The sequence below is a fragment of the Hemitrygon akajei genome, chromosome 3 (genome assembly GCF_048418815.1).
Source record: "Hemitrygon akajei chromosome 3, sHemAka1.3, whole genome shotgun sequence".
Taxonomy (NCBI): Eukaryota; Metazoa; Chordata; class Chondrichthyes; order Myliobatiformes; family Dasyatidae; genus Hemitrygon; species Hemitrygon akajei.
The window spans coordinates 203127611-203141987 of record NC_133126.1 but is presented as its reverse complement, the minus strand read 5'-3'; positions in this window follow the sequence as shown (position 1 = coordinate 203141987).

The window sequence follows — 14377 nt, the reverse complement described above, 5'->3', positions numbered from 1 at the left end:
GCAGGTGTGTTAACAGGCACTTATAATCTGTCCCTCTCCCAGTGTACAGTAACCCCCGCCTCAAAACATCCAGCATTCCTCTGTACCTAAAAGAACAAGGTAATCATATAACCATATAACAATTACAGCACGAAAACAGACCATCTCGGCCCTCCTAGTCCGTGCGAAAACTTACTCTCACCTAATCCCACTGGCCGCCACTCAGCCCATTACCCTCCATTCCTTTCCTATCCCATATACCTATCCAATTTTACTTTAAATGACAATACCGAGCCTGCCTCTAACACTTCCACTGGAAGCTCATTCCATACAGCTTCCACTCTCCGAGTAAAGCAATGCCCTCTCATGTTACCTTGAAACTTTTGCCCCCTAACTCTCAACTCATGTCCTCATGTTTGAATTTTCCCTGCTCCCAATGAAAAAAGCCTATCCAAGTCAACTCTATCTATAGCCCTCATAATTTTAAATACCTCTATCAAGTCCCCCCTCAGCCTTCTAAGCTCCAAAGAATAAATACCTAACTTGTTCAATCTTTCCCTGTAACTTATGTTCTGAAACCCAGGTAACATTCTAGTCAATCTTCTCTGTACTCACGCTATTTTGTTGACATCTTTCCTATAATTGGGTGACCAGAACTGTACACAATACTACAAATTCAGCCTTACCAATGCATTGTACAATTTTAACATTATATCCCAACTCCTATACTCAATGCTCTGATTTATAAAGGCCAACATACTAAAAGCTTTCTTCACCACCCTATCCACATGAGATTCCACCTTCCGGAATCTATGCACCATTAATCCTAGATGACTGTTCTACTACATTCTTTTATATCCTACCATTTACCATGTATGTCCTATTTGGATTATTCCTACCAAAATGTAGCACCTCAGACTTATCAACATTAAACTCCATCTGCCGGGTTTCTGGTGACGTCGTCGTCGAGAATGGCAGCTTAAGTCAGTAGCTCCTCCGGAAAAACGCGTATCAAGCCCTGTTAACCCATCACGTATAATATTTTTCGAAAAATATTTGAACTGAAAAAATGGGCAAGAATGGGAATAAAAAAGCGATACCTCGGAGCCTGCGACCGAGAGGAGTGCAGCGAGTGGCTCTCCTACCCAACAGCGTGCTCGCGCGGCGGACGCTGGGCCTCGTTTAGGCGAAGCGGCGAATATCTTCGACATCCTGAAAGAAATAATGGAGGGCCAGAAAGGTATAAAGCAGCAGCTCCATGTCATTAATTCAGAGCTCGCTAGCGTCAATCAAAAAATATCGGTGGCGGAGACTGGAATTGAGAAGGTGGAAGATCGTGTTCAAAACGTGGAACGATACTGAGTAAGACAATAAAAACCTTACATCACCAAGCAGGTAAACTGCTTGACCTAGAGGGAAGATCACTGCGGACAAATATCAGAATCTACAACGTTCCCGAAGGAGCGGAGGGCTCCTCTATGACGGAGTTTGTCGGAAAGATACTGCGGTACGCGTTGGATCTTACCCCGACTATGGAGCTGGAAGTCGAAAGAGCCGACTGCGCGCTCGTCCCGAAACCTACCCGGGAGAGAAAGCCACGCTCAATGATAATTAAATTCCTTCGGTAGAGCACCAAGGCGGAGATTTTACGAATGGCCTGGGGTTAAAAGAGTGTGTTTTTAGAAGATAAATTAATATATTTCCACCAACATTACCCCCCCCCTCCCCGGGGTCCTCCAGAAACGCAAAAAATACTCCAAAGTAAACCGAGTACTAAAGCAAAATAAGATTAGATTTCAAACTTCATAGCCTGTTAAACTTCGAGTGTTTTATGACAATGGGACGCCGTTTGTACCAGACAGTGGAAGAGGCGACTACAGACATGAAGGCCAGAGGATTGCCCGTCAGCATTACCAAAACGAGGAGAAGCCTGGCTGAGGAATTGTTCGCTCCGCTTGGGAAATAGTGCGAGAAAATAAGAAGGCAGCAGACGGGAGGAGGCAGAGAGAAATATATCAAGAAGAGACAAGGAGTTTTCAAAAGACAGTCCTCACCTCCTTCAGAAGAGCCATAAGATTTAGCTAACTTTAAAAATGTTGAGAAGTTAACGGGAAGGAAAAGTACACGGCGATATATCGATCTCGAAAAATACTTATTATAATGTGAATTTTATATAATTTAGTTGTTATTCTTTATTCACTCACTTACTCCTTTTTCCCCACCAAAAGGGGAATATATATACGCATATGTGTGTATGTATGTAATGTGTGTGTGTAGTCATATATATGTGTGTGTGTGCGTGTGCGCGTATGGATGTAGGTGTGTGTGTGTGTGTGTGTGTATATATATATATAGGAGGAGTACACTCGGAAATACAGGGAAATCTTTTCTGTGTGATGGATTTGTTCACTGACTTTTATGAATATTGCAATGGGGCCCTCAACTCACAATTAGGAGGGGTTATCCCCCACAGCTAGACATTTCCTCTAGCTCAACGCAGGGTCATCTACTAGAGACCTAAGCCTTGGAATCACACGTTCGTTGCCATTTTTGTTATTATTTGCCTTTTTTGGTTCTTGTTTGTTCAGGGAGTGGATCGATTAGATTTTATTCTAATTTATTTTGTATTTATTTTATTTTATTTTAATTTATAGTAGTTAATACATTCGTATTTACACATTGAGATAATAAGAAAAATAATAAGACACTTAAATAATAATCATGTGCAGTTGCAGTTCACTCTATTAGACTACACAATGACAATAATTGTTAAAAACAATAGTAATAATAGTGGATTAATAATAATTTCCATGTATCTCTTCTGAACCATTTCATTTGGTACAAAATATTATATGTAACCCTATGTAACTACCATTGCAGGATTTTATATCCTAACTCGTTCGTGTTTGCTCCTGCCGCCAAGCATAATTATCCAATCCCTATGTACTTATTTACCTTTTTAATATTTTTCCCCTTTACCAAATATTTTACTTTACTTGTGTTAATTCCCTATTTTCCAAAAAAAACCAGTAAACAATCAAACCAAGGGTTTACATTATATTAGCCATATTACTGTCTTAATGAGATAAGCAGTATAAATCATTAGGGGAGTCGTCCAAAGTCTGCTCGCTTTGGGGTTATGAATTCAGATTCAGATTCAGATTCAGTTTATTGTCATTTAAAAACCACAAATGCAATGCAGTTAAAAATGAGACAACGTTCCTCCGGAATGATATCACAAAAGTATATAACAAAACAGACTACACTAGAAAATCCACATAACGATTGGCAATCCCCAATCCAGAGTCCGGAGAGGCTGCTGCGTATAAATATCGCGCTACCGTCATAGCGCGTTCCCCGGTAAGGAGCTCCAAATCCACCAGAGAAACGACCAAAAACTAAAGTTACAAGGGCTGCACAAAACCACATAGTTACAACAGTATAATTGATTTTTTAAAAATAGACTATTGGCACAGTAAAAATGGTCCAAAAATGTTAAAGGACTATAAGTCCAAAAGAAATCATCACACAGTTTCCACAAATCCCCAGGGTCCCAACAGACTCGCCATCCCACGCCGGCTGCAGAAGGGAATACCCCCGCTACGGACTTACACGGCGCCGCCCGACTCAGCCTTGGAGACGCAGCACACAATGAAAGATCCGTCGAAACCAGCCTCGCAGACGCAGCACATACCGAAACGACCTGACCGCAGCGGACTCCGAGTCCGTCGAACCTCCGAGCAGACGACCATCCCCTCCGGCGCAGCTTCTCCGAGCACCATCCTCTGCCGAGCGTATTAAGACGGCCCCGCCAACGGCCATTGGCAACGCGACCCCGAGGACTGGGGGCCTGTTCTTCCCAGCAGAGACCCGGACCTCACAGCAGCAGCAGCAACGACGAAGGTCTTCCTGGAGATTTTCCGATGTTCCTTCGTGTTTGCACGTCCGTTTCCAATCGATTATGATTGCGCACGGCACTCCGCTTCACAAATAACAGATAATGACATCCGGCGTGGTCGCTGCAGGCTGCTTCGCGCCGCCATCTTGGCCATCATCAATCAATTCAATCCATTTGTTCCAAATTTGATTATTTTTTTCGTTTTGAAAGCTCAAAGAGTAGCTTATCTTTTCCATTTTATGTATTTCCAAAATAATTTCATGCAAATCTTCTAATGTAGGCGATATTGCATTTAGCCACTCTCTGGTAATTGATTTCTTCCTTGCCGCTAAGAGGACATGTAGCAACTTTATGTATTTCTTCTGATCCAGAAACATTACATGTCCCAAATAGAACGTCTCAAAGTTCAGTGGTATCTAGGTCTTAAATACCTGACCTAAAGTTCTATGAATACCTTTCCAATATAAACTTAATTTAGGGCAATCCCAGAAAAGATGGAAATGATTTGTCTTCTTGAAGTCACACCTTCTTCAACAAATCACTTTTGAGTTTTTCATATTTTTTCCTGATATGAGGTCTTGAATTATCTTCTAATATTTTTCCAACAATGTTCTCTCCAGATCAAAATGTTCGTCGAAGACCACTGAAAGCAACATATTTTCCCCCAAACCTCCTCTGAAAAGTACCAACTTCGCATCTTTCTCCCACTGCTCTTTAATATACAACGTGTTTTCATTTTTAGCATGTAAGAGTACATTGTATAATCGAGAAATTGATTTACTTGACATTGAACTGTAAGCCGAATTCAGAATCTTGAAAAATTCTAATTCTACTGTGGATAAGTTTGTATACCTACAACTCTGGTTGATATAATGTCGTAATTGAAGGTACCTAAAAAAGTCATTATGTCCTAGGCCATGTTTGTCATGTAAGGATTGGAAACTTTGTAATACTTCTGTAAATGAGAGACAGGTTGTAAAACCTTTCTTTATCCATAGTTGAAATCTTTTATCCGCTCTATTCGGAATAAATTCGGTATCATATGCACACCATCTAAAAAGTTTTAACATTTTATTAATTCCACATGAATTAACCACCTTCTGCCATACTTTTAATGTAAGATTTATTTAGCTGTTTTTTAGACTTTTCCAATTGGGCTATCAATGCTTTGCCTGCTATTGAGGACTGCAGAGGAAACCTGTCCATCATTCCAAATTTAATGTCCTTCCATCTAGCCTTATATTCCTTATTACACCATTATAACAGAGGGGTTATCTGTGAAACATGAAATATAATTTCTCAAACAAGGAAGTGTCATACCTCCTCCTTCCTTCCCTATATGCCAGGTGTTAAATCGAATTCTAGGTTTCTTTCCTTGCCAGATGAAGCGGGAAATCCATTTGTGCCATTCCCTGAATTGATCATCATCCACCTCTACAGGCTAAGTCCGGAAAAAAGAGAGTAACCGAGGGAGAATATTCATTTTATAGTATTTACCCTTGAATTTAAGCTTAAAAAGGGTATAAAAATCCATCTATGTACATCTGCTTTTATCTTTGAGATAAATGGCACATACTCTATCTGTGATAACGTTGAAAGATCCTTTGGCAGGGTTATTCCTAAATATTTTAATGACTTATCTTCCCTCTCTAGACCAAATGTATCCTGCAATTTTTTTCGATACTGTATAGTTTAGGGACATAACTGCGTTTTCTTTACATTTATTTTATAACCTGATACTTTCCCGAACTCATCCAACATTGTAAACAATCCCGTAAATGATTTTTCTGGTTCACTCAGATAGACTAAAACGCCATCTGCGAATAACGCCACTTTCTGTTCCATCCCTGCCACCATAATACCTTTTACAATTCTGCTCTCTCTTATTAGTTGGGCAAGTGGTTCAATGTATAGCGCAAAAAGGAGAGGAGAAATTGTGCATCCCTGTCTAGTTCCTCACTCTAGAATAAAGGAGTCAGAGTGGTCCCCATTTATCTTAATTCGAGCTGTGGAACTGTCATGTAAAGTCTGGATTACTTTAATAAAATTTTATTGAAAGCCAAATCTTCCTAACACTCTGTATAGGAATACCCAACTAACTGAATCAAAAGCTTTCTCAGCGTCTAGCCCCACTAACATTGTCTCTGCCCAACTCTTAATAATCTGTTCTAGTATGTGTAAAGTTCTGCTTATGTTGTCCTGAGTTTGTCTTTGTTGAATAAATCCAGTCTGGTCTAAGTGGATGAGGCCAGGTAAAAACTTTTCCAATCTGCGCGCTAATATAGATGTAAATAAATTGTAGTCCAAACTAAGAACGCTGATCGGCAGGTAATTGCTACATTGTAGTTTATCTTTACCCTCTTTCGGAATAACTAAAATAATAGCTTCTCTCCAGGAAGTTGGAAATTCTCCAATCTGTAATATCCAATTAAAGGTGTTAAGTAGTAATGGGACTAACTGCGACTTTAGCGATTTCTACCACTCTGAGGTAAACCCATCACAACCTGGAGACTTTCCGGTCTTTAATATAGAGAATATTTACAGGAAACTTATTTAAGTGATAATGAGCATAAAAAACTACTAAAGAGAATAGGCTTCACTAATTTGTTTTTTCTCCTCATATAAATCAGGACATAGGAGAGGATTGGCTATTGTTATCTCAGGTAAGCTAAATTTTGAAAAAGTATTCGAAATGGGAGATAACGAGGGCAGATATATTCTGGTAAGGGGGAATATAGACGGCAATTCAGTTACTCTATTGAATATATATACATCCCCTCGAAGTGATATTGGTTTCTTTCAGAAAATTTCTGATATTATGGTAACGGAAACAGAAGGTCTCCTGATATGTGGGTGAGACAAATTTATAATTACAACCAAACTTAGACTCTTCCAATAGAAAAACCTATGAAACAAAATATTTACATAAGGAAGTTAATAAACTTTTTGTGGATGTTGGTTTAATTGATATATGGAGGGAACTTTTCCCTGACAGAAGGGATTACACTCATTATTCTGCATCCCATTCTGTATATAGCAGAATATACTATTTCATAACATTTGGAAAAGACAAAGACAAAATAAACACCTGTGGACTTGGGACAATGGATGTAGGTGACCATGCACCTATATATTTATCTGTTGATTATCATCTTCAACCAAAGAATACTATTTGGAAACTAAATTCAAGTCTACTGAATGATCCGTACTTTAAGGAACAAATTAAAAAAGAAATTGGTCTCCACTTAGAATTTCATGATAATGGAGAGGTTTCATCTCCCATTTTATAGGATACTCTGAAGTCGGTCTTAAGAGTGAAAATGATAGCGATATCTGCATATAAGAAAAAGAAATAAGGAATAAAATATTAGACGAATTACAAAATAGGCTGAAGGAACTGGAGAAAAACACAAATTAAATTTGGCACAGGATACATTAGGGGAAATTAAAAGAATTAGGAATGAAATAAATTATTTGGCTACGGAAGAAATCAGGAAATACTTATTGTTTCTCAAACAAAGACATTATGAACGTGGATCGAAATCTATGAATATACTGGCGTGTAAACTGGAAAAAAAAAGGATAGCAGAAAATACAATTCATAGCATTAGGGACCCAAGAACGAAAATGATTAAAAATAAGCTAACTGAAATTCAAGAAACTTTTGAAGTGTTTTACAAAACTCTGTATTCCAAAGTTCCAGGGGAAGCACAACCCAAATTGACACCTTCTTGAATTCTCTAGAGTTACCCACTTTAAGCGAAGAACAAACAGAATGATGAGTGCTGACACAACTAAAGTTGAATTAAAAGCTTCAATTACCAGGCTTAAGTACGGCAAATCACCAGGAACAGATGGGTATACGGCAGAGAGGTACAAAGAATTTAAAAATGAGTTATTTCCTGTTTTACTCCCCGCACTGAACTGGGCTCTAAAAAGGCACGAATGCCACCCATTTGGAAGGAAGCGATAATCTCAACTATACCGAAAGAAGACAAGGATGAAATGGAATGCGGGATATTTAGACCAATATCAGTTCTTAATGTAGATTACAGGTTATTTACCTCCATCATAGCCAAACGATTAGAGGAGTTTCTACCCATACTGGTACGTAACGATCAGACAGGTTTTATACGACAACGCCAGACACAAGGCAATATACGAAGGACGCTTCACATTATGGATCATATATAAAAAATAAAAACGAAGCAATAGTGATAAGCGTGGACGCTGAAAAAGCATTTGATTCGGTTAATTGGAATTTGCTTTACAGAGTTTTACATAGATTTGGTTTCCAAGACACTATATGACAATCCTACTGCTAGGATTAAAATCAATGGATATTTATCAAATAGTCTTACCCTCCTAGAGAGTGGCACGAGACAGGGATTTCCATGGTCACCGCTACTCTTCGCGTTATATGTGGAAACATTATCTCAATACATCAGACAAAATGAAGATATCAGGGGCAGAGCATAAATTGGACTGTTATGCGGATGACTTTTGGATCTATCTAGGGCAACCAACATACTCTTTACCTAAATTGATGCAATCCTTTGTACAATATGCTCAATTATCAAGATACAAGATCAACATAGATAAAACCCAAATTACTTTTATATTACTATAGCCCACCAAGAGAAGTTGAAAGTCGATATCCCTTGGCATGGCACACAGAGTCTTTCAAATATTTGGGCATCATTATTCCAAAAGATATGGCAAAGTTGTCAGAATGTAATTATCAGCCTTTATATAAAAACATTAAGGAAGATGTGGCAAAGTGGAACCTGATTACTTTTTTTCAGTCTCAGTTCAAGGATTGTGTCTATTAAAATGAATATACTGCCCAGACTGTTATATCTCTTTCAGACACGACCAATAGAGATTAATCAAAATCAATGCAATGAATGGAACAAGATGAGATCAAGGTATATTTGGCAGGGTAAAAAGCCTGGAGTTCATCTCAAAACTCTTCAGTTAGCAAAGGAAAAGGGAGGATGGGGGCTTATCTTCTCTTAGAGGTTATTACTTTGCAGCACAGTTGAGAGCTGTGATATGTTGGTGCAATCCATCATATGAGATAAAGCAAGTATACCCAGGAATATTAACAAACAATCCCTTAATAAAGAAAAAAAAATAAATCCACATCATAATTAAATTTGTCAAGTGTACGTCTACGTTGAAGCTCATCTTACGTTTGTCTTTATCTCTTGCGCAAGAACTTTGTTCTGTGTAAAAGCACACACCATCTTCCGATTATAGATCGAGATCCATTTCGAACAAACGGGCTCGCCGATTGGTCTACCATCGCTGATCATTCATCTGCATAGAGCACGTTGTGTAATAAGGACCGCATCCTGAGCCATCTTCCCTTCTACCTTCTGGCATCTCCGGACAAAAGACCTCGACCCATTTCAGTCTTGCACACAAAAACCACTCGGCCCATCATTCTCTGGAACCCATTTTCACCATGGCCATTGAATGGCATGATATCCCTAAGTTTTACAGATGAAACCTAAACATACCAGGAAAATGAACAGACTGCTCTTACATATATGCTAAAATGAAATACCTACAACACAGCAGTAAAAATCGTAACCAGGGCGTTACAATGGATCAAGTAATAGAAACGCAATATAGAAAACCTTCAGCACAATACAGGCCCTTCGCTCACAAAGTTGCACCGAACATGTCCCTACCTTAGAACATACTAGGCTTAGTTATAGCCCTCTATGTCACTATGCTCCATTTACCCATCTGAAAGCCTCTTAAAATACCTTATCGGATCCGCCTTCACCACCGTTGTCGGCAGCCCATTCCACGCTCTCACCACTCTCTGACTAAATACCTTACCCCTGATATCTCCTCTGTACCTACTGCCCAGCACCATAAATCTGTGTCCTATTGTGGCAACCATTTCAGCTCTGGGAAAGAGCCTCTGACTATCCACAAGATCAATGTCTCTCATCACCTTGTACAACTCTATAAGGTCACCTCTTATCCTCCTTTGTTTCAAGGAGAAAAGGCAGAGTTCACTCAATCTATTCTCATAAGGCATGCTCCCCAATCCAGGCTTCATCCTTGTAAATTTCCTCTGCATCCTTGCTGTAGCTTTGGCATACTTTCTGTAGTGAGGCGATCAGAACAGAGCACGGTACTCCAATTGCTGCAGCATTACCTCTAGGCTCCAAAATTCAATTCCACGATCGGTGAAGTCTAATACACCATACACCTTCTTAACAACAGAGACAACCTGTGTAGCTGCTTTGAGCGTGCCATCGTCTCGAACCCAAGATCCCTCTGAACCACTTCAGACTTATCTGGGTTTGAACTCCACCTGCCACTTCTCAGCCCAGTTTTGCACTCTATCGATGTTCAGCTGTAACATCTGAAAGCCCTCCACACTATCCACAACACCTGATGACAGATCAATACTCCAATATCAACCCAAATTTTAATTCAACCTTCTTACCTCTAAAAATTTATTTTAATTTATAAGGAACTGAAGCTTACAGCATGAGATGTTCAATCAGATAAATAAGACAGAATGACATGTCAATCAACTAGAAATCAGTAAATATGTTTTACAATTGTCTGAAAAATTAACACTTTAGGTTGGTTGAAACCATAACGCTTGTACGTCATTAGAACTCCACCAGGGAACGTCCCAAACCATGTTCCCGAACGGCAGGATTGGTGATGATGTTAACAACCCTGGATAAAGCAATAATAACCGCTCCAAAAACTCATCTCTGGAAGCAGTATCTTCCTCGAGAAGGTGGGCTAATCTGTGTACAAATTAAAGTAATGGTCCTGGACAGAGGATTCTGTCATACGTATTCCGGCATACTTTGCCCCAATATATTTAATGGTCTCAGGTATTTAGTCCATTCAATACAATAATAAAGAGACGAGAAACATATTTCAGCAAATGTATTTAATGAAAGCATGCACACGTTAAAAACGCAATAGGACGAAAAGCTGCATCGTTTGTTGAATAAGCCACACCGAATATAATGTGCTAGAATATAATGTGTGTATAAAAAGGCTGGACATGTAGCATCTGTGTTAAATTCAGCTGAAGCGATCTTACATATTGTACCAATGGCATTTGCCGAACAGTTCGGGTGATATGTTCTGTTTTCTATAAACGAGAGGATTTTACAGTAAATCACGGAAGCAGATGAATTCTATTACTAACATTACATTAAATGAGTTTCAAAAGAGTCGAGGAAATGACGCTGTTGTTTTAGCGGTCCGTAAAATGTTTAATCGAAATGATTCTAGTTCTCACGTCTTCAAGTACAATTAGTCAACATCGTCATATACTTCTCCAACCATTTCGTCAAGCGGCAAAGGGGATTCTGAAAATTGAATGGCAATACCTGAGTGTATATCAAGTATTTTATAATATGACGGTTACTCCCAGTAAACATTTAACTATCGCGTGTTCTGGACAAAATGTCTCTCAATATCTGCAAAGATTTAAACTGCACAGTTCATGCAAATAGGAAAGAAGTACATAAAACAGTTTCTAATCGTCAACAAGTACGTAGCAATGAGTGACCAAATTTAACGTTATCAAAAGACATGGCAGCAGAGTTTGATAGTTCGACCAATAAAATCTGCTCTTCCATTCCATAGTGCCTGAAATATTATTCATCTCAACCACATTATATTTCTTCGACAATAACCTACCAACCTCTGTTTAAATATACGGAATGTTTTGAATTCCACAACCGCCTGTGGCATTGATTTCAAAAGCAGCACTACCCTTTGGCCAAAAAAATCCTACTTATCTCTCTTCTAAATGGACGTCACTCTCCCACTGTAGAGCACATCCTCTCCACATACAAAAACTGCGGATGCCATTCACTTGTCGATAGATATTACTGAGATTCCCCACTCCACTATTATAGACAATAGACAATAGGTGCAGGAGTAGACAATTCGGCCCTTCGAGCCAGCACCGCCACTCAAATTGACGATGTCTGATCAACCACAATCAGTACTGTGTTCCTGCCTTCTCCCCATATCCCTTGACTCCGCTATCTTTAAGAGCTCTATCTAACTCTTTCTTGAAAGCATCCAGAGAAATGGCCTCCACTGTGTTCTGAGGCAGAGCATTCCATAGATCCACAACTCTCTGGGTGAAACACTTTTTCCGGAAAACCGTTCTAAATGGCCTACCCCTTATTCTTAAACTGTGGCATCTCGTTCTGGACTCCCCCAACATCGCGAACATGTTTCCTGCCTCCAGCGTGTCCAATCCCTTAATAATCTTATATGTTTCAATAAATTCCCATCTCATCCTTCTAAATTTCAGTGTATACAAGCCGAGTCGCTGCAATCTATCAACATATGACAGTCCTGCCATCCCGGGAATTAACCTCGTGAACCTACGCTGCAGTCCCTCAATAGCAAGAATGTCCTTCCTCATATTTGGAGACCAAAACTCTACACAATACTCCAGGTGTGGTCTCAGCATGGCCCTGTACAACTGCAGAAGGACCTCTTTGCTCCTATACACCACTCCTCTTGTTATGAAGGCCGACATGCCATTAACTTTCTTCACTGGCTTCTGTACCTGCATGCTTACTTTAACTGACTGATGAACAAGGACACCTAGATCTCGTTGTACTTCCTTTTTCCCGAATTTGACATCATTCAAATTGTAATCAGCCTTCCCGTTCTAGCTACCAATGTGCATAAACTCACATTTATCCACGTTAAACTGCGACTGCCATGCATCTGCCCACTCACCCAACCTGTCCAAGTCACCCTGCATTCTCCTAATATCCTCTTCATATTTCGCACTGTCACCCAGCTTTGTGTCATCTGTAAATTTGCTAAAGTTACTTTTAATCCCTTCATCTAAGTCATTAATGTATATTGTAAATACCTGCGGTCCCAGCACTGAGACTTGCGGTACCTCACTAGTCACTGCCAGCCATTTTGAAAATGACCCAGTAATCCCTGCTCTTTGTTTCCTGTCTGCCAACCAATTATCTATCCATGTTAGTACCCTACCTCCAATACCATCTGCTCTAAATTTACTCTCTAATCTCCTATTTGGGATCTTATCAAAGGCTTTCTGGCATCCAGGGACACTACATCCACTGGTTCTCCCTTATCCGTTTTCATAGTTGCATCCTCAAAAAAATCCAGAAAATTAGTCAAGCATGATTTCCCCTTCGTAAATCCATGCTAACTCGGACCGATCCTGTTACTGCTATCCAAATCTGCCGCTATTTCATCTTCCCCCACCACGTTGTCTGTGTCCTCCCAAGTGAAGACAAATCCAAAGTACCTGTTCAACTCGTCTGACATTTACTTGTTGCCCATAATAAGTTCACCCGTTTCTGCCTTCAACGACCCAACTTTGGTCTTAACTATTTTATTTCCTCTTCACTTACCTAAAGAAGCTTTTACTATCCTCCTTTATATTCTTAGCTAGCATACCTTCGTACTTCATCTTTTCTCCCCGTATTGCCTTTTTAGTTATCTTCTGTTGCTCTTTAAAAGTTTCCCAATCCTCTGGTTTCCCGCTCATCTTTGCTATGTTATACTTCTTCTCTTTTATATTTATACTGTCCTTGACTTCTCTTGTTACCCACGGTCACTACCTATTCCCTTTAAAGCTTTCTTCATCTTTGGAATGAACCTATTCTGCAACTTTTGTATTATTCCTAGAAATAACTGCCATTGTTGTTCCACTGTCTTCTTCCAGTCAGCTTTGGCTAGTTCCTTCCAGTCAGCTTTGGCTAGTTCCTCCCTCATGGCTCCATAATCCCCTTTGTCCAACCGTAATACTGACACTTCCGATCTTCCTTTCTCCCTCTGAAATTGTAGATTAAAACTTATCATATTATGGTCACTACCACCTAATGGCTCCTTTACCTCGAATTCCCTTATGAAATCCGGTTCATTACACAACACTAGATACAGAATTCCGTTCTCACTGGTAGGCTCCCGTACAAGCTGCTCTAAGAATTCATCTCGGATGCACTCCGCAATTCCCATTCTTGGGGTCCAGTACCAACCTAATTTTCCCAGTCTACCTGCATGTTGAAATCTCCCATTACAACTGTAGCATTGCCTTTGCGACATATTTATTTTAGCTCTTGATTTAACTTGCACCCTATATCCAGGCTACTATTTCGGGGCCTGTAGATAACTCCCATTAGGTTTTCTTTTACCCTTACAATTTCTCAGTTCTATCCATACTGACTCTATATCTCCTGATTCTATGTCACCCCTTGCAAGGGACTGAATCTCATTCACACCAGCAGAGCCACCCCGACCCCTCTGCCCACCTGTCTGTCCTTTCGATAGGACGTATACCCTTGAATATTCATTCCACAGCCCTGGTCCCCTTGCAGCCATGTCTCTGTTATTCCTACAACACCATACTTGCCAATATTATTCGATTCTCATGACCTCCCTTGCTAGTACATCTTTTCTTCGATAATAAGCCTGGAACTTGTCTAATTCGAACTA